The sequence below is a fragment of the Hypanus sabinus genome, chromosome 3, assembly GCF_030144855.1.
Source record: "Hypanus sabinus isolate sHypSab1 chromosome 3, sHypSab1.hap1, whole genome shotgun sequence".
NCBI lineage: Eukaryota > Metazoa > Chordata > Chondrichthyes > Myliobatiformes > Dasyatidae > Hypanus > Hypanus sabinus.
This window is the reverse complement of record NC_082708.1, coordinates 64,846,246-64,866,188: the sequence shown is the minus strand read 5'-3', so window position 1 is coordinate 64,866,188 and position 19,943 is coordinate 64,846,246. Positions and strand designations below refer to the sequence as shown.

At 39.5% G+C, this 19,943-nt stretch overlaps 1 protein-coding gene across 2 annotated transcripts in view; it reads left to right on the top strand.

The window, feature by feature from the left end:
- Positions 1 to 19,943, top strand: part of dlg2 (discs, large homolog 2 (Drosophila)) — a 787,731-nt gene that overhangs the window by 94,268 nt on the left and 673,520 nt on the right. The gene's annotated exons all lie outside the window — the stretch shown is intronic.

The window sequence follows — 19,943 nt, the reverse complement described above, 5'->3', positions numbered from 1 at the left end:
TGAAACTACACTGAGCGTACATTACTCAAAATGCTGGTAGAACACAGCAGGCCAGGCAGCATCTATAGGGAGAAGAGCTGTCGACGTTTCGGGCCGAGACACTTCGTCAGGACTAACCGAAAGGAAAGATAGTAAGAGATTTGAAAGTAGAGGGGGGAGGGGGAAATGCGAAATGATAGGAGTAGACCGGAGGGGGTGGGGTGAAGCTAAGAGCTGGAAAGGTGATTGGCGAAAGTGATACAGAGCTGGAGAAGGGAAAGGATCATGGGACGGGAGGCCTCAGGAGAAAGAAAGGTGGGGGGAGCACCAGAGAGAGATGGAGAACAGGCAAACAACTAAATATGTCCGGGATGGGGTAAGAAGGGGAGGAGGGGCATTAACGGAAGTTAGAGAAGTCAATGCTCATGCCATCAGGTTGGAGGCTACCCAGCCAGTATATAAGGTGTTGTTCCTCCAACCTGAGTTTGGATTCATTTTGACAGTAGAGGAGGCCATGGATAGACATATCAGAATGGGAATGGGACGTGGAATTAAAATGTGTGGCCACTGGGAGATCCTGCTTTTTCTGGCGGACCAAGCTTAGGTGTTCCACGAAACGGTCTCTCAGTCTGCGTCGGGTCTCGCCAATATATATAAATGCCACATTGGGAGCACCGGACGCAGTATACCACACCAGCCGACTCACAGGTGAAGTGTCGCCTCACCTGGAAGGACTGTCTGGGGCCCTGAATGGTGGTGAGGGAGGAAGTGTAAGGGCAGGTGTAGCACTTGTTCCATTTACAAGGATAAGTGCCAGGAGGGAAATCGGTGGGAAGGGATGGGGGGGATGAGTGGACAAGGGAGTCGCGTAGGGAGCGATCCCAGCGAAAAGCAGAAAGAGTGGGGGGAGGGAAAAATGTGTTTGGTAGTGGGATCCCATTGGAGGTGGCGGAAGTTACGGAGAATTATATGTTGAACCTGGAGGCTGGTGGGGTGCCTATCCCGAGTGGGATGGTGGGTGGATGGGGTGAGGGCAGTTGTGCGGGAAATGGGAGAGATGGGTTTGAGAGCAGAGTTGATGGTGGACGAAGGAAAGCCCCTTTGCTTAAAAAAGGAAGACATCTCCTTCATCCTGGAAAGAGAAGCCTCATCCTGAGAGCAGATGCGGCGGAGATGGAGGAATTGTGAGAAGGGGATAGCCTTTTTGCAAGAGACAGGGTGGGAAGAGGTATAGTCCAGGTAGCTGTGAGAGTCTGTAGGTTTATAGTAGATATCAGTGGATAGGCCATGTCCAGAGATGGAGACAGAAAGATCAAGAAAGGGGAGGGAGGTGTCGGAAATGGAACAGGTAAATTTGAGGGCAGGGTGAAAGTTGGAGGCAAAGTTAATGAAGTCGACGAGCTCAGCACGCGTGCAAGAGGCAGCGCCAATGCAGTCGTCGATGACAATGGGACATGACATGCATAAAATGAATAAAGAGAGTCATTATAAACTAAATGGTACAGTTTTAAAGAATGCAAATGTACACAGTTTTTAAAAGTTACAGTTGTCAGTGTGCATTTAAAAATTGTAATGCAAAAGCAAGGAAGGTACGTTGATCCTCATCTAAAATACTGGCCAGGCTTCAGCTGGGTATATTATATTCAGTTTTGGCCACCACTTTAATATTTTTCCTGAGGAAGTTGCGGAAGAGATGCACATGAATGATACGAAGGACCACTGGTCTTTCATTATCTGGAAAAGCTGGTCTTATTTTCTAGAGCATGGAAAATTAAAGAGGGATACGGCAAATATTCAAAATCATGCTGCATTTGAAAAAGAGAAATAGAAATCAGAAGTAATGGAACTTTGGAAATGAACAAAAGAACCAGATAACACTGTTTGGATTGCTTTTCTTAAAAAAATACTTAATAGCCTGAATGGTACATTGATATCTTTTGCCTATATGACTTTACATGTGCAAGTTCAAGACAACATGCAAAATAAAGTCACAAAAAGCTGAGGTGGCTGACTGGCCTTGTAAAGTATGAATAAGGCAAAACAAAAAAGATATATATAAATTAACATTTTGCAATACATTACAATGCTAGGTCAGGCACTGGAAAAGAAAACTTGAAAATCACCGAAAAATTAGTTATTTGAATGCTGTTTTTAGATTAGCTGCAACAGTAGAAGAAAATTAAAAAATGAAAATGCACAACTGGATGAGGATTTTTAAAAGTGTATACAGGGACTCATGTCAAAGTGAGGTCATAAACTGGGAGATTAAAAAGTAGAATAGCATTTGAGGACCTTTAGAGCAAATAGTTTGTTGCAGAATGGTATATCCCCACAAGGTGGAAAGTAAGGTCACCCAAAACTGAGGTTCCTTGGATGACTAAACATGAGGAAAATGTAACAGGAAAAGGAAGCTTATAATTAAAGTCAATCTAATGATACATTAGAGAACCAAGCTGGATAAAGGAAGTGTAGAAGCAAGCTGAAGAAGAAATGTATCTGAGTTTACGTGACAATATATTTGCGGTTAAAATAAAAGGGACCTGAAAATTATTTTTAAATTAATGGTGTAAAGAAGCAGATGAAAGATGCAAAAGAAATTGATTAGTCCTCAAGCTTTTGTCTGTCTGAATAAAATTATCTCTTGTGTTTATAAACTGCAATCAGTTCTATCTTAGTGAATCTCTGTGTCCAAGACAATTCCCTCAAGATCATTCTAATAATCTATGCTTCACTGCCTTTAAGTGCAGAGACACTAGACACTAGAATACTACTGCACAGTACAGGCCCTTCGGCCCTCAATGTTGTGCAGACCCATATATTCCTTTAAAAAAGTACTAAACCCACACTACCCCGTAACCCTCTGTTTTTCTTTCATCCATGTGCCTGTCCAAGAGGCCCTAATGTTTTAGCCTCCACCACCATCCCTGGCAAGTCATTCCAGGCACCCACAACCCTCTGTGTAAAAAAAAACTTTATCCCTGATGTCTCCCCTAAATTTCCCTCCCTTAACTTTGGTGTTTGCTATTCATGCCCTGGGAAACAGGTACTGGCTATCCACCCTATCTATGCCTCTCATAATCTTGTAGACCTCTATCAAGTCCCCTCTCATCCTTCTAAGCTCCAAAGAGAAAAGTCCCAACTCTGTTAACCTTGCCTCATAAGACTTGTTTTCCAATCCAGGCAACATCCTGGTAAATCTCTGCATCCTCTCCATAGCTTCCACATCCTTTCTATAATGAGGTGACCAGAACTGAACTCTAAGTGTGGTCTCACCAGAGATTTGTAGAGTTGCAACATGACCTCTCTACTCTTGAACTCAATCCCTCTATTAATGAAGCCTAGCATCCCAAAGGCCTAAACTATCCTATCAACCTGTGCAGCGATCTTGAGGAATGTATGGATTTGAACCCCAAGGTCCTTCTGTTCATCCACACTCTTAAGTAACTGACCATTAACCCTGTACTCAGTCTTCTGGTTTGTCCTTCCAAAATGCATCACCTCACACTTATCTGGATTAAGCTCCATCTGCCACTTTTCTGCCCACCCCTGCATCCTGTCTATATTCTCTTGTAACCTTCGACAACCTACAGCTCCATCCACAACTTCTTCAATCTAATATGGCACTTGTGGTTTTACCAAAGTCTTGGCAATGTTTCTTTATATTTGTGCTCTACTTACATGTGAAAAGGCCAACATATTATTTAACTCCTTTTTTTTCATGAACTAGCTACAAATGTTCAAAAATTTCTGTTCTTCCCATGAAAATTATCTCACATTTTCCTATACAATAATATAGATTGTATTGTTTTACAGTAATATGGGGCCGCACGTTGGTGTTCTGGTTAGTACAATGTTTTATAGTACCAGAAATCCTTACTCAATGTCAGCAATACCAAAGAGCTGATTATTGACTTCCAGAGGAAGAAACCAGAGGTCCATGATCCAGTCCTCATCAGGGGATTAGAGGGGGAGAGGATCAGCAACTTTAAATTCCTCATTGTTATCATTTTAGAGGACCTGTCCTGGGCCCAGCATGTAGGCACCATTATGAAGAAAGCAGAGTAGTGCCTCTGCAAAGTTTGCAAAGGCTTGACAAGACATTAAAAACTGACAGATTTCTATTAATGTGTGGTGGAGGTTACTGTATATTGACCGGCTGCAATATAGCCTGGTATGAAAACACCAATGCCCTTGAATGGAAAATTCTACAAAAAGTAGTAGATACTGCTTAGTTTATCATGAGTAAAGCCCTCCTCACCCCATTGATATATATCTACATGAAGCACTGTCAAAGGAAAGCAGGATCCCAACCACCCATCTCATGCTCTCTTCATGCAGCTGCCATCAGGAAGAAGGAAGAAGGTACGGGAGCCTCAGGACTCACACCACCAGGTTCAAAAGCAGTTATTTCCTGCAACCATCAGACTCTTGAACTAGAGTGGATAACTTCACTCAAATTCACTCACCCCATCACTGAACTGTACCCACAACTTATGGACTCAATTTAAAGGCCTCTTCGTCTCATGTTTGCAATATTTATTGTTTATTTTTTATTATTTATTTTTTTCTTTCATTTTGTATTTGCACAGTTTGTTATCTTTTGCATACTGGTTGTCTGCCCTGTTGGTGCGGTCTTTCAATGATTCTATTATGATTATTATTCTATTATGGATTTATTGTGTATGCCCACAAAAATGAATCTTAGAGTTGTATATGGTGACATATATGTATTTTGAACTTTGACTTGGATTAATTTCTTCCCACTGTCTGTGAGGAGTTTGTATGTTATCCCTGTGACCATGTGGGTTTCCTCCACTTCCTCCGGTTTCCTCCCATAGTCCCACACTGCACCAGTTGGTAGGTTAATTGATCATTGTAAAATGTCCAGTAATTAGGTTAAGGTTAAATTGGGGGTTACTGGGAGGCATGGCTTGAAGGGCCAGAAGGGCCTATTCTGTAAATAAATAATATAGCACTAATCTGTCCAGTCAATTAACCTGTCTAGAAGCTTTAGCAGACTCTGTGTTCTCTTTATATGTAATAGCGCTACCTTCACTCATACTGCAAAGTTAGATATTCACCTTTAAAAAAAAATCTGAACTAAATTCTGGATGGCGAATGGCCCCTTACTGATTCTCATCTCACCTTACTAGTAACAGCTTGATAACCTGAAAATAACTCTTTATTCCCTGTCTCTGTTTACTGTTCTGTTTACTATATAAATTCTAAAATCAAATTTTAGACTGCATTGTTTCATTGGCTAGCCAAACTCCCTCCCTGCTGCATCATTGTGCTCAGTTGTGAGCACTATTGGGATATCATGGCCCTGGAATGGGCACTATATAGTTTACTGGTATGGTATCAGAAATAAATATTGTATGTTATATAGAGAAATTACAAGTATTATTCTCTTTGTAATGCAGAAGACAAAGATGAGATAGAGTAGCTGTGTTTAAAGTAATGAAGGCTTTTATTGATACAAATAATGAGATTTTCTTTCCAAAGGCAGAACAGGTGGTAGAGGATATTGTTGGTATGATCAACATAGTGAGTTGTCATAATCTGGAAAGCACTGTCTGAGATTGTGGCAGAAGCTAATCAGTAACCATCTAAAACAAATTGGGCAAATGGTGTAAAAGGGAATGTTTGCATGGATACAGAGAACAATAGGGGAAGGGACAACATAGATAATTTTTGAATTCCTGGCTCAGGCATGTTGAACCAAGTATTCACCCGAGCAGTCGAAGTTTAAGTTTTCTAGTATATGTGGACTGAGGGGACTGTTGAAGATACATCTTGGCTAATAGGAAATATTTTAAGGGCATGAGCTGTAAATCTTTCAGCTATCACAGAGGCAATAAATTCCTTAATTTCTGGCTTCACCTTTGAAGATATTACTCAACTGACAAAATTTTTATTAAAACTGTTAACAATGAATGAACACATTGTTTCCCAAGCAGATTTGGGAACTGAACCATAACATATTCAATTCAGGATTCTCAAAAAAAGTAGGCAAGTGCTGTGGCTGCACATTATCTACATTTTATATTAGAGTTGGATATGGCTTTCCTTGGAATAATCTTGGATAGTATTTTGCAAAATTGATTTGATCAGGAAACAATAAAAAGTCTGCTGAGCCATACTGTTGTCAATTTCCAGTACGTGATGAAAATTAGGTAGCTGAGATAGATAAAGGAATTTCACGGCTGGATATGCAAAATTAGCATTGCATTAAAAGATCTTATAAATGGGGAATAACAAACTGAGGATATTACTGAAAATTTGCAGAATAATGTTTCAAATCAAAGAAGATTCAAACTCATTGACAGGAGAAAAACCATCAGTGAGAAAAATTAGTCAACTGAAATGAATTAAAATAGGCTTTCATGAAGCTGCAAAATACAGAGATATGATAACATATTGTACTTGTATCTTTTGAAACAAAGGAGTTACTTGTGAGAATGTGTCATGCTACTGATCCAGAGAAGATAGTTATAGCACAACTGACTTGGTAACCATCAATTTGTAACCTTTGGTAAACGCCTTCATTTTGGGGTGACTCATACATGGTGTTTCAGTCCTTCCTTCTTGCAGAGGAGTTCTGACATTTGCTTAGCACCAATGGCTGACAACACAGCTGAACTCATTAGTACCAGTATGTTAGAAAATTATTAGTGTAATCCGCAACTTTTTATTTATAACTTATATAAAGCTTTGACTTCCTTTCTTCAGTATGCTGATATTCCAGAAATGATTTTTTTATTTTGCACTTGGTACATGGAGCTTAGAGAAATAGAGGACTATGGATATCCATAGATAATTTCTAAAGTACAGCATTGTGGGCTGACGGGCCTGTATTGTGCTGTAGGTTTTCTGTGTTTCAATGAATTTGAATTTTCAACCTCAAGTTTATTGTCATTTAATCATATACAGGTATACAGCTGAGTAAAGCATCGGTCTTTTCGGGGCAAAATGCAAAACACAGTACATATAGTGTTATGAAGGTACCACAGCTCTGAGGGACCGAAGGAGCAGGAGCAGCCCCCTCCTTCCGGAGAATCGCAAGATCGCTATTAATTCGGGACTCGGAAGTGAGAGACAATGCAGCGGTTTTGACCATTTGTTCTTAGAGGCACCTGTGTCACGTGCAAGTCTCGACTACGTGACAACTACCATGAACCTGAACACCCTCAGGCCATGTGGGGGTGGAGATTACATCCCCCTACTTTGATGGACAGCTACAACTCTGCAAGTAAAGATAAAAGTGGACTGCAGGAGGCAGTACCGTAGCGATGCACCAGAAGAACTTGCTCACTCAACGCTCCCGTGAGAGCTGGAAGCCACTCAACGCCACGTGTGCTTCTAACCCCTTTGCCTGGGGAGCGGGTGGCTGATACTACCGAGAAGGACTTCGAACTAACAACGGGGAAACCAACGCTCCCCTGATTTTAACGGAGTGGTCATAAAGACACGGGCAAGTCTTTTCATTCTCACCGATCCCTCTAAGACACGTGAAACCCAACAATTCCTCGAAAGACTTCTGAATGACTCTTTAGATTTCCAATGGACAAAAATATTATCCCCTAAACAACAGCCGAGATTAATGACGATTATGACTATACCCGGGCTTTAGATTGCGTATTGGTGATGTGCATTATCTGAATGTTTGCATTAACCTTACTTTTGTGCCCCTTTATAAATAAAAACATTTGAAAATAGTGACATCAGACTTCAACAGACCTCTCTATCTTTGCTGGTAAGTTATCCAGTTACGGGATACGTAACAACTGTCACACAGCACATATAGTTAGACTCCAGCACATACAGCTACAAAACAGTCCCTAAGTGGCATGGCCTGAAGATTGACAGGCTGGCATAAAGTGCAGGGTGCATGTTCATGTTGGACTGTATGTATAATATTTCTGGCACTATAATAATAAACAACCAATGGTATAAATATGTGAAACAACAGCTATAAAAGATGAAAAGTGACCATTGCAGGATGAGAGTGTGTTTGTAAGTTTGGGTGGTGAGGGGATGGTGACAGGACATTCAGACAAGGGCACGTATGTGCAGGGCAGCAGCAGGGTTTTAAGAAGTTTAACAGCCTGGGGGAAGAAGTTACCCCGCCTGACAGGTTTGGTTCTTGTGCTATGGTACTTTCTACTAGTCGGCAGGAGATCAGAAATTATGGGAAGGATGGGAGGGATCTTTTACAATGCTGAAATCTCTGCATATACAGGACTTCTGTTTTGTCCTGAATGGGGAGAGGCGAGAGACCCCAATGATGTTTTTAGCAGTCCTATCTGTTGCAGGGCCTTGCGATCTGATGCATTGCAATTCCCATACCAGACAGTGATGCAGCTTGTAAGGACAATGTCGATGGTGCTCTGGTGGAATGTATGAGAGTGTAGGAGGGGAGTCTTGTTTGCCTCATTCTCCCCAGGAAGTAGAGGTGCTGCTGTACTCCCTTGTCTGAAGAGGTGGTGTTGAGGGACTGTTATGTACCTCATAACTGGGTCACTTACCAGCAAAGATAGAGAGGTCCGTTGATGGTACTATTTTTAACAGTATTTATTGATAAAAATACACAAAAATTATATCAATGCAAACATACAGATAATATACGTCGTCAATACTAAATCTAAAAGCGCGGGTATAATAAGAATCAATAAGAAATAGCTTTATCGTTGTCTAGTGGATAATGTATTGTCCGATGGAAATATAAAAGTCACTTTAGTTCATTCAAGCTGCAGCTTTTTTGGTTGGAGAGAAAGATGGGTTAAAACTTGCCCATTCCTTTTATGATGTCAATCCTTCGAGAGTCGTTGGGAGTTGATTTCCCCGTTGTTAGCTAAAAACCGTTCTTCCGTGGTAAAGGACCACCGATTCCGGGGCAAATGGAAACGGACGCACGTGGCCTTCCCACCAGCTTTCGCTATTATGGGATCGCTAGCATTTCTTCTGGTGTGTCTGAGGGGCTGTTCCCACAGGCCCTCTTTTATCCTGACTCACAGGATCACAGATGTCAATCAAGTTGGGAATGATGCAATTCCTCCACCAACCTCCCCCTCGGTTCATTGCCTGAGGGCTTTGATGCATCGTACAGGATGCAATACACAAGTCCGTCTCCAAGAGACAATAGCCAGTATCAGTGGGTCCACCTTTCGGAGGCCAGGACACATTCCAACTCTTTGTGGATTCTGCATGTCTTTCTCTCATTTCCTGGGTCTCCTGAATTGACTCAATAGTGATCTTGCGATTCTCACAAAGGAGGGGGCTACCCCACACCCTTCAGCCCCTCAGAGCTGTGGTACATTCGTAACAAGACCAGGTGAGATCATCAGTAATTTGCATGCCAAGAATCTTGGTGCTTCTGACTTTCCATGGAGAAGCCTTTGATGTGCAGTAGGAAGTGGTCAGCCTGTACCTTCTTGAAGTCCATAGTCATGTCTTTAGCCTTGTCCACATTGAGACTCAGGTTGTTGTCCCGACATCAGTCCATAAGCTGCTCTACTTCCTCTGGGTTTGCTTTTTCATCTTTGTTCCTGATGAGGCCAACCTCTGTTGTGTCATCAGTGAATTTAACAATGTGGTTAGAACTAGATTTGGGAGGATAGTTGTGTGTTGCAGTATGAAGGTTTTGTCAAAGTTAAATATCAACACAATTAACCCTAATAACTGCTATAGCAAATTATATCTGACTTTTTTTATTCATGCATTTCTTTGGGGATCTGGATTATGTTGGCAAGATCAGCATTTATTGAATTGAATAGTTTGCGCTGCCATTTCTGAGGGTTCAAAGACATTGGTGGGTCTGGAGCCATAAATAGGCAGACATATAAAGACGGCAGAAAAGATAGATTTTTATGACAATCCTGTAGTTCTGTAGTCATTATTATTTGAAATTCCATTTTTGCTACAGTAAAGTTTTGACTTGGGTCTTTGGACGTAGTTCAGACTTTTAGAATTATGATTCGGTATTAATCAAATACACCAATTTTTAATTTTGGAGAACAATATGGCAATGAGAATAGGAAGTTTGGAGATTAAGTGGCTTCTTGAGATTGAATATAAAGCAGGTGGGGGGCATGCACTAATATCGCAATGAATGATATCCTGTGTCAGTTCCAGTAAAATTTATACTGTCATGTCATTATCACATTTGTAGAGCCAGGTAGACTAATGCAGATTGTTTACTAGCCAGGAAACTGTTCATACAGATTGGTGACCTTCTATTTCTGTATTTGGTGTGCCTGCTGCTGGAAGTTACATGCTACATTTGAGGCCCTTTGAACCATTATTCTGCACTTTTTCAGCAATGTCTTCAATTAGTTTATTATTCATTTATAATATTTAAAAATATATACCAACTCTAAAGTATTTAATTTTCTATATCCAGTGGTGACATTCTTATTTCCTTTATCTATTTTCAGCTACCTAACTTTCATCATGAACTGGAAGCTGTCAACAGTATGACTCAGCAGACCTTTCTTTCTTCATTTTCTACCTGGTCAAATCAATTTTGCTAGATACTATTCAAGATTATTCCCGTGAAAACCATACCCAACTCTAGTTTAATATAAAACATATAGATAACATGCAGTCACAGCGCCTGCCACATTTCTTGAGAACCCTGAATTGAATATTTTTATAGTTCAGTTTTTAATTCTGTTCAAATTGATGTGTTTTCCTAATGTTAGTAGTTTTAATACTAATTTTGTCAGTTGACAAATGGTGAGGACATATAAAATATTTTATTTTCTCTGTGATAACACAGATCTGTGGCTCATGTTTTTAGGTATTTCTCATTGGCTTAAATGTATCTTTAACAGTTCTCTGAACCTTTGGTGATTCCATTAATTGCGCCTGTAGGACTTCATTCTTGTTTCTTCTATGTCAATGGCATTGTTATGGACCTCAGCCTTCAATTCTTCTCACTTCCCCTTCAAAATAATGTGTATTCTTCTTCTTCATGTGCCTTGCGCGTTACATGCTTGGGCATTCATGGCTCTCCACATCGAATGATCCATCACAGCATCAATGATATCTCGCACATTTATATTTGTTAGTTCTTTCACAGTGTCCATACATTCTTTGCCTTCCTCTTCCGCGTTTCCCAGGCATACGGCCTTGTAATGTAAGGCATTCTATTTCTCCTTTTCTGATGACATGGCCCAGGAAATTAAGTTTTCTCTCATTTAATTTTCTCATTAAAGATCTTCTTGTATGGGCACGTTGGAGTACTGTCTTATTAGTTACCTTATTTCTATATGATATTTACAGCACTCTTCTAAGAAACCACATTTCTGTTGCTTCTTTGGAGATCTGGTGGTACAGTCCGTGTTTCGGACGCATACAGCAAGATTGACCAGATGTAACATTTTAGTAGCCTAAGCCTGTTGTCATAGAAATGTGTCTGTTGGTAAAAATGGGTTTCATTTTTTGGAAGTTGGTTTTGGCAATGGCAATTCTTTTTATTTCTACTTCTAGCATCTTATGATATAAAGCTACCAAGGTAATTAAAGCTGTTCTTTTGTTCAATCTCTTGGTTACCGATGTACAATTGGCATTTGGAAGTATCCTGCTGTTTTGATATTACCATACATTTGTTTTTTTTACAGTTGATGGTTAGACCAAAATCTGTACTTATTTGTACTACTTTGTCTAGGAGGATTTGTGGGTCTTCTGCAGCACTTGCTATTAGGGTGGTATAGTCTACATATCTTATATTGTTGATGTTAACACCTCCAATTTTTATTCCATCTAGGTCTTCTATTTCTCTGAGAGATATTTCACTATAGATATTAAATAATTCCGGTGAGGTAATGCATCCCTGTTTAACTCCTCTTTGAATTTTAGTCCAACTGCTTATATTATCATCAATTTTTACTGCCGCCGTTTGATTCCAGTTTAAATTTTGAAGCAGTTGTTGGTCCCTTCCATCAAGCAAGGAAGCGAGGCAAGTGGGCAGGAGTCCGTTCCAGGAAAAAAGCAAGCCCTAGCTATCCGGCTCTCGTGTCCATTCTGCTCTCCAATGGACATTAAATTGGACTACATCTGTGGCGACAAAATACTTGGCGGGAGTACAGAAATGGACAGAATCCTGGATGCTGCCATTCAGCTGTTTATTTATGTAACAGATTTTCCCCCAAGCCATCGGACTGCCAACCTATTGCCCTCTGCTGTGCCTATTGTCTTGTTTATTATTTATTGTAATGCCTGCACTGTTCTATGTACTTTATGCAGTTCTGGGTAGGTCTGTAGTCTAGTGTAGTTTTTGTGTTGGTTTACGTAGTTCAGTGTAGTTTTTGCATTGTTCGTTTAGCACCTTGGTCCTGAAAAACATTGTTTCATTTTCACTGTGTGCTGTACCAACAGTTATGGTTGAAATGACAATAAAAAGTGACTTGACTTGACAATGTTTAGCTTAGCGAGAATTTGAAATAATTTTTCATGTTGCACTTTGTCGAATGCTTTAGTGAAATCAATACAACATAAAAAGATGTCATTTTGATATTCAATTGCCCTCTCTGAAAGCATTTGTAGTATGAAAATTGTGTTCCTAGTTCCCCTATCTTCAATAAACCCATATTGCAGTTTAGATGTTTCTGGCCTTAACTTGTATTAATTGCCCATTTTGTATTAATTCCGTGATAACTGTGAACCTGACATTGGGGCACCACATTAACTGAAAGCATATTTGTACCCTCAGAAATGTCTATCCTTAGATATAGGAGCAGAATTAGGCCATTTGGCCCATTGAGTTTTTATGCCATTTCATCATGGCTGATCTTTTTTCCTTCTTAGTCCAAACCTCCTGCCTTCTCCCCATATCGTTTCATGCCCTGATTAATTAAAAATCTGTCAACCTCTGCTTTAAGTATACCCAATGACTTGGCCTCCTTAGCCGCCTGAAGTAGTGAATTGCACAGATTCACCTCTCTCTGGCTAAAGAAATTCCTCCTAATTTCTGTTCTAAAAGGGTACCCCTCTATTCTGAGGCTGTCTCATCTGGTCTTAGACTCCACCACCATAGGAAGCATCCTCTCCACATCCACCCTATCAAGGCTTTTCAACATTTGATAGGTTTCAGTGAGGTCACTCTTCATTCTTCTGAACGGAAGTGAGTAGAAGCCCATGCCATCAAACACTCTTCGTATGAGAAGCCTTTCAGTCCTAGAATCATTTTCTTGGACCTCCTTTGAACCCTCTATAATGTCAGCATGTCCTTTCTTAGATAAGGTGTCTTAAGCTGCTCATAATACTCCCAAGGCCTCATCAGTGCTTTATAAAGCCTCAACATTACATCCTTGCTTTTATATTCCAGCCCTCTTGAAATGAACGGTAACATAGCATTTGCCTTCCTTGCCGCTGATTTTAACCTGCAAATTAACCTTTAGGGAATACTGCACAATGACTCTCCAGTCCCTTTGCACCTCTGATCTTTGAATTTCCTCTCCATTTAGAAAATAGTCTACCCTTTTATTTCTTTATCACAGTGCATGACCATACATTTCCTAACACTGTATTCCATCTGCCACTTTTTTGCCCATTCTCCTAATCTGTGCAAGTCCTTCTCTAGCCTCTCTATTTCTTCAAAGCTACCTGCCCCTCCATCTATCTTTGTATCATCCGCAAACTTGGCCACAACACCATCAATTCCATCATCTAGACTGTTGACATATAACATAAACAGGAACGGTCCTGACATACTGGCTACGAACCACAAAAGGCTCTCTTTATTCCCACTCTTTGCCTCCTGCCAATCAGCCAATGCTCTATCCATGCTAATATCTTTCCCGTAATAACAGCTAGTATCTTTCCTGTAATATCATGAGCTCCGAACTTGTTATGCAGCCGCATATGTGGCACCTTGTCAAAGACCTTCTGTCTGAAAATCCAAGTACACAACATTCACCAATTCACCTTTGTCTGTCCTGCTGGTTATTTCTTCCAAGAATTCCAACAGATTTGTTAGGCTAGATTTTCCCTGAAGGAAACCATGCTGACCACGTCTTTTCTTTTAAATCACGTGCCTCCAAATACCCCAAAACCATATTCTTAACAATCAGCTCCAACATCTTCCCAACCACTGAGGTCAGACTAACAGGCGTATAATTTCCTTTCTTCTTGAAGAGTGGAGTGACATTTGCAATTTTCTATTCTTCCATAACCATGCCATAATTAATTAATTCTTGAAAGATCATTTCTAATGCCTCCACAGTCTCTTCAGCCACCTCTTTCAGAATCCTGGGGTGTAAACGTTCTGGTCCAGGTGACATATCTACCTTCAGACCTTTCAGTTTCCCAGAACCTTTTCCCTAGTAATTATGACTTCACATACTTCTACCCCCTAACACCCTCAAACTTCTGGCATACTGCTAGTGTCTTCCACAGTGAAAACTGATGCAAAATACTTATTTAGTTCATCTGCCATTTCCTTGTTTCCAGCTTAATTTTCCAGCTGTCTGATATTGACTCTTGCCTCTCTTCCAAATGGCATATATATGAAGAAAAATTTTTGGTATCCTTTAATATTATTTGCTAGCTTACCCTCCTATTCGAATTTCTGATGAAGGATCTCAGCCCGAAACGTTGACTGTCTGGCCTGTTGAATTCCTTCGGCATTTTGTGTGTGTTACTTGAATTTCCTGCAATTTTCTCTCATTTTGTGATTGGATTAACCTCATATTCCATCTTTTCCTTCTTTATGACTTTTTTAGTTGGCTTTTTTTTTGGTTTTTAAAAGCTTCCCAATTCTCTAACTTCCCACTAATTTTTGTTCTATTATATGCCCTCTCTTTGGCTTTTATGTTGGCTTGGACTTCTTTTCTCAGCTAGGGTTGTGACATCCTGCCTTTAGAATACTTCTTCCTGTTTGTGGTGTGTATATTCTGCGCCTTCTGAATTGCCCCCAGAAATTCCTGCCTTTGCTGCTCTGCCACCGTCTTTGCCAGTGTTCTTTTCCAATCAATTTTGGCCAGCTCCTCTCTCATGCCTCTGTAATTTCCTTAACTCTACTGTAATACTGATACATCTGACTTCAACTTCTTCTCAAATTGCAGGTCAATTTCAATTATATTATGATCACTTTTAGCTATGGGTTCCGTTACCTTAAGCTCTATAATGAATTCTGGTTCATTGCACAACACCCAATCCAGAGTAGCTGATCCCCTATTGGTCTCAACCACAAGCTGCTCGAAAAATTCATCTCAATGGCATTCCCTCTTTTGATCTAGCACCAACCTGATTTTGCCAAACTACCAGCATATTGAAATCCCCCCTGACTTATAACATTATCCTTTTGACAGGCATTTTCTTTTTTCCCATTGTAATTTGTAGATCACATCTTTACTACTGTTTGGGGGTCTGCATATAACTCCCATCATGGTCTTCTTACCCTTACATTTTCTTTAGTTCTACCCATCGCAATTCAATATCTTCCAATCCTATGTCACCTCTTTCTAGATTTGTTTTCATTTTTTAAACCAATAGAGCCATGCCTACCTGCCTGTCCTTTTGATACAATGTGTATCCTTGGACGTTAAGCTCCCAGCAGTAATGCTTCTCTATTTTAATGATCTTAAACCCATTTTCCAGTTCTCTATTTTACAGAAAGTCCAGCAGAATTGCCATGAATACTCCTATTTTTGCAGGCAAAAGTGATCACTGGATGTTATTGCTCATTCTGTAGATGCTGTAAATACAGAGCAATGTTCACAAATTGTTAGAGGAATTCAGCAGGTCAGGCAACGTATATGGAAATGAATAAACAGACCAAGATCCTTCTTCGGGACTGACATTCTAGATCAGTGCTTCTGAAACGTTTTTGGGTTTCTAACCTTTAGCTCCCAGAGCACATCTCCAGTGCTCACCCCTCCCTTTCCAGCCATTACATACGAATTATAATTTTATTTAATGATGCACAGTGAAAGAAAATAGAAAATGCAAATTCAAAGCAGTGACAAATAATTGCAAAAATAGTCAAATCTATTTAAAGCTACAAATAACATTATTTCTTTATTTGGTTAAAGCAAAATAAATGTTAATCAACAATTTTAAAGCATACATTAGTAGTCCATGTATTCACTACTTCATTGCTTATTCACTTTTCAATGAAATGGATGGACTTGATACAGTGATATCAGCTTTTCAAGTTCAGGCTGAATGCCACTCAGAAATCTCAGATTCCCACAATCAGTAATTTGCATCCTGTTTCATTGCTTTTTTTTTCTTTTTAAACCTTTCTATTAATTTTAAACAAGCATAATAAGAAAAACATCGAGTACAAAGAGCTTGAGAGTACATAATTAATAGGTTAAAGTACAGATACAAACAGTTGATAATCCACATGTAATAACCTCCCAAACTCATAGTGGGTTACAGAAAATGAAAAAATAAGGAAAATAAACCCTAAAAACAAAACAAAAAAAGAAGCAACTAACCTAACTGACAAGAGCCATTGCATTATATCAAATATACACAGTAGTGTCAATAACTCAGCACCTCTATCCAAATAATTAAAGATGATAAGAATAAGGTTTAGGAAAAGTCAGTTTAGCTCATGTGAAAGTGTTGAATAAATGGTCTCCAAGTTTCTTCAAATTTAACTGAAGGGTCAAAAATGACACTTCTAATTTTTTCCAAACTCAAACAATAGATAGTTTGAGAAAACCACTGAAATGTAGTTGGAGGATTAATTCCTTTCCAGTTCAATAGGATAGATCTTCTAGCCATTAATGTAACAAATGCAATCATCCGCTGGGCTGAGGGGGATAAGCAACTATTATCCACCAATGGTAAACCAGAAATTGCAGTAATAGGATGCGGTTGCAATTTGACATTCAAAACTTCTGAAATAATACCAAAAATAACTTTCCAGTAATTTTGCAGACAGGGGAAAGACAAAAACATGTGAGTCAATGAAGCAACTTCAGAATGACATCTATTGCAGATTGGATTAACATGAGAATGAAATCAAGCAAGTTTGTCCTTGGACATATGAGCCCTATGTACAACCTTGAATTGTATTAGGGCATGTTTGGCACAAATGGAAGAAGAGTTTACCCACTGCTCTGTGGGTAAAAGACAATGAAGATCTTTTTCCCATTCCTTCTTAATTCTATCTGATACCCCGGTTGTATTTTCATGATCATATTATAAATGATGGCTACTAAACCCTTCTGACAAGGATTCAGAGCTAGGATCTTTTCCGTAATGTCCATTGGACATAATTTCGGAAAGGACTGTATCATATTATTCAAGAAATTTCTAATTTGTAAGTATCTAAAAAATGAGTTTTAGTCAAATTATATTTATTGGATCAAAGGACATAAAACTTATCTAAAAATAAAATCACGAAAACATGTTATACCTTCATTGCTTTGCAAGATATTGGGCGACAGCACTGAAACCGCATTCCACAAAGTATGATGTTGTAAAGGTATAAAGAACATCTTAGCCTTTTTCCACAATGCCGTATAACATCTAGGGAATAACATTTCTTTCTGCAACCAAAAGTCCAGATACGATTGTTTTGTAGAGAAATCAGTTCTTCCTCCATCCTTCCCATTAATTCCTCATTAGAAGTGTTCAGAAATTACCCAATCTGGAATTTGAATGGAGAGAAGATCCTGAAAATCTCTGATATAACTTTATGCAGCTCACCCAGATGAGCACAGTATACTAAAAGATCAATATCTGGTATTCTTTCTTTGCCAAATCAGAGGGGCCAAAATTGGAGAAGGTCATGGCAGCCAATGTTTCACTTAAATAGGGTTGACTTGAACAGAAATGTGGAGATGACTGATTTGACTTTGAGATTCGCAGTTTCCTTGCAATTGACTGATTTAATTAAACTTTGCAAATAACTCTGACAAATAAGCAATGTCATACCTATTATTCTTGAGTTGATTATTGAATCAGCTCAAGCATTTGAGTCTTCAAAGAATTACATCATGGTTTTCATATAACCATATAACAATTACAGCATGGAAACAGGCCATCTCGGCCCTCTAGTCCGTGCTGAACACTTACTCTCACCTAATCCCACTGACCCGCACTCGGCCCATAACCCTCCATTCCTTTCCTGTCCATATACCTATCCAATTTTGCTTTAAATGACAATACCAAACCTGCCTCTACCACTTCTACTGGAAGCTCATTCCACACAGCTACCACTCTCTGAGTAAAGAAATTCTCCCTCATGTTACCCTTAAACTTTTGCTTCCCAAGTCTGAACTCATGTCCTCTTGTTTAAATCTCCCCTACTCTCAATGGAAAAAGCCTATGCACGTCAACTCTATCTATCCCCCTCATAATTTTAAATACCATCCCCCCTCAACCTCCTACGCTTCAAAGAATAAAGACCTAATTTGTTCAATCTTTTCCTGTAACTTCAGTGCTGAAACCCAAGTAACATTCTAGTAAATCTTCTCTGTACTCTCTTTTTTGTTGACATCTTTCCTATAATTTGGTGACCAGAACTGTACACAATACTCCAAATTCGGCCTTACCAATGCCTTGTACAATTTTAACATTACATCCCAATTCCTATACTCAATGCTCTGATTTATAAAGGCCAACATACCATATCCACATGAGATTCCACCTTTAGGGAACTATGCACCATTATTCCTAGATCACTCTGTTCTACTGCATTCTTCAATGCCCTACCATTTACCATGTATGTCCTATTTGGATTATTCTTACCAAAATGTAGCACCTCACACTTATCAGCATTAAACTCCATCTGCCATCATTCAGCCCACTCTTCTAAAGGTTTCAAAAGGCATCTCAGCCAGTTTTCTTTGACAATGAAGTTGCAACAAGATGGTGTCTTTGAATTACACCGTGAATGGTAAATATGTTAGGTGCAACTTTTTTCAAAGAAGTAATAACCCTACGGTGGTGCCCCATGTGTTGTACAAGCAAGAATGTCAGTGAGCAGAATGACTTTCTCCTCAAAATTGCTCAGAATCCTAAAATATTAGCTCCACTCACCTTTGTATCTGTTTTGAATCCCCTTGTAAATAACAACTATTGAACTATGTTTTCATCTTTTATGAAGTGAACATAATGAGAAAGTGATGATTTGTTGCTTAGCAATGTTGATACGTTCAACTACAAAACAAATTCTGTTGTCATAAGTATGTTGCGCAATGTGTCTTCCACATTCTCAAGCATTTCATCTATTTGTCTTTGAACAGAGTGGAATTGCTTCAATTATTTGGTCTGGTGATCTATGTAAAACCATACTGGGAACCTCCCGTACTGCTGGCTAAATCAGTTCTCTATTTGTATGGGGCTTTCCAGATTTAAAAATGAAAATTTTGTATTAAGCAGGCAGATCGTCACTTTTTGTTGAGAACTGCTGGCAAATATGTTTGTGTTTTCAATTTCTGAAATTTTTCACGAAGTGACGGAAAATAAACCAAGTTGTTGTTTGCTTTATCGGGGGTATTATCTGCAAATGTTCAAGAAGTCTGGACAGTTTTTATTGCCTCATTTGAAAAAATCATTTTCACACAACAGACACATTGGCTGCTGTTCATTGCCTGGTGTTAGTATAAATCTTTATTTCAGATAAGGTTATAAGATATAGGAACAGAACAAGGCCATTTGGTCCATCGAGCCTGCTCCACCATTTCATTATGGCTGATCCAAGTTTCCTCTCAGCCCCAAATTCCTGCCTCTGCCCTGTTTCCCTTCTTGCCTTGATCAATCAAGAATCTGTCAACCTCTGCCTCTACAGCTGCCTGTGGCAAAGAATTCCACAGATTCACCACCCTCTGGCTAAAGAAATTCCTCCTCATCTCCATTCTAAAAGGACACCCCTCCATGCTGGGGTTGTGTCATCTGGTCTTAGACTCTCCCATCATAGGAAACATTCTCTCCACATACACTCTACCAAGGCCTTTCACCATTTGATAGGTTTCAATGAGGTCACCCATCATTCTTAT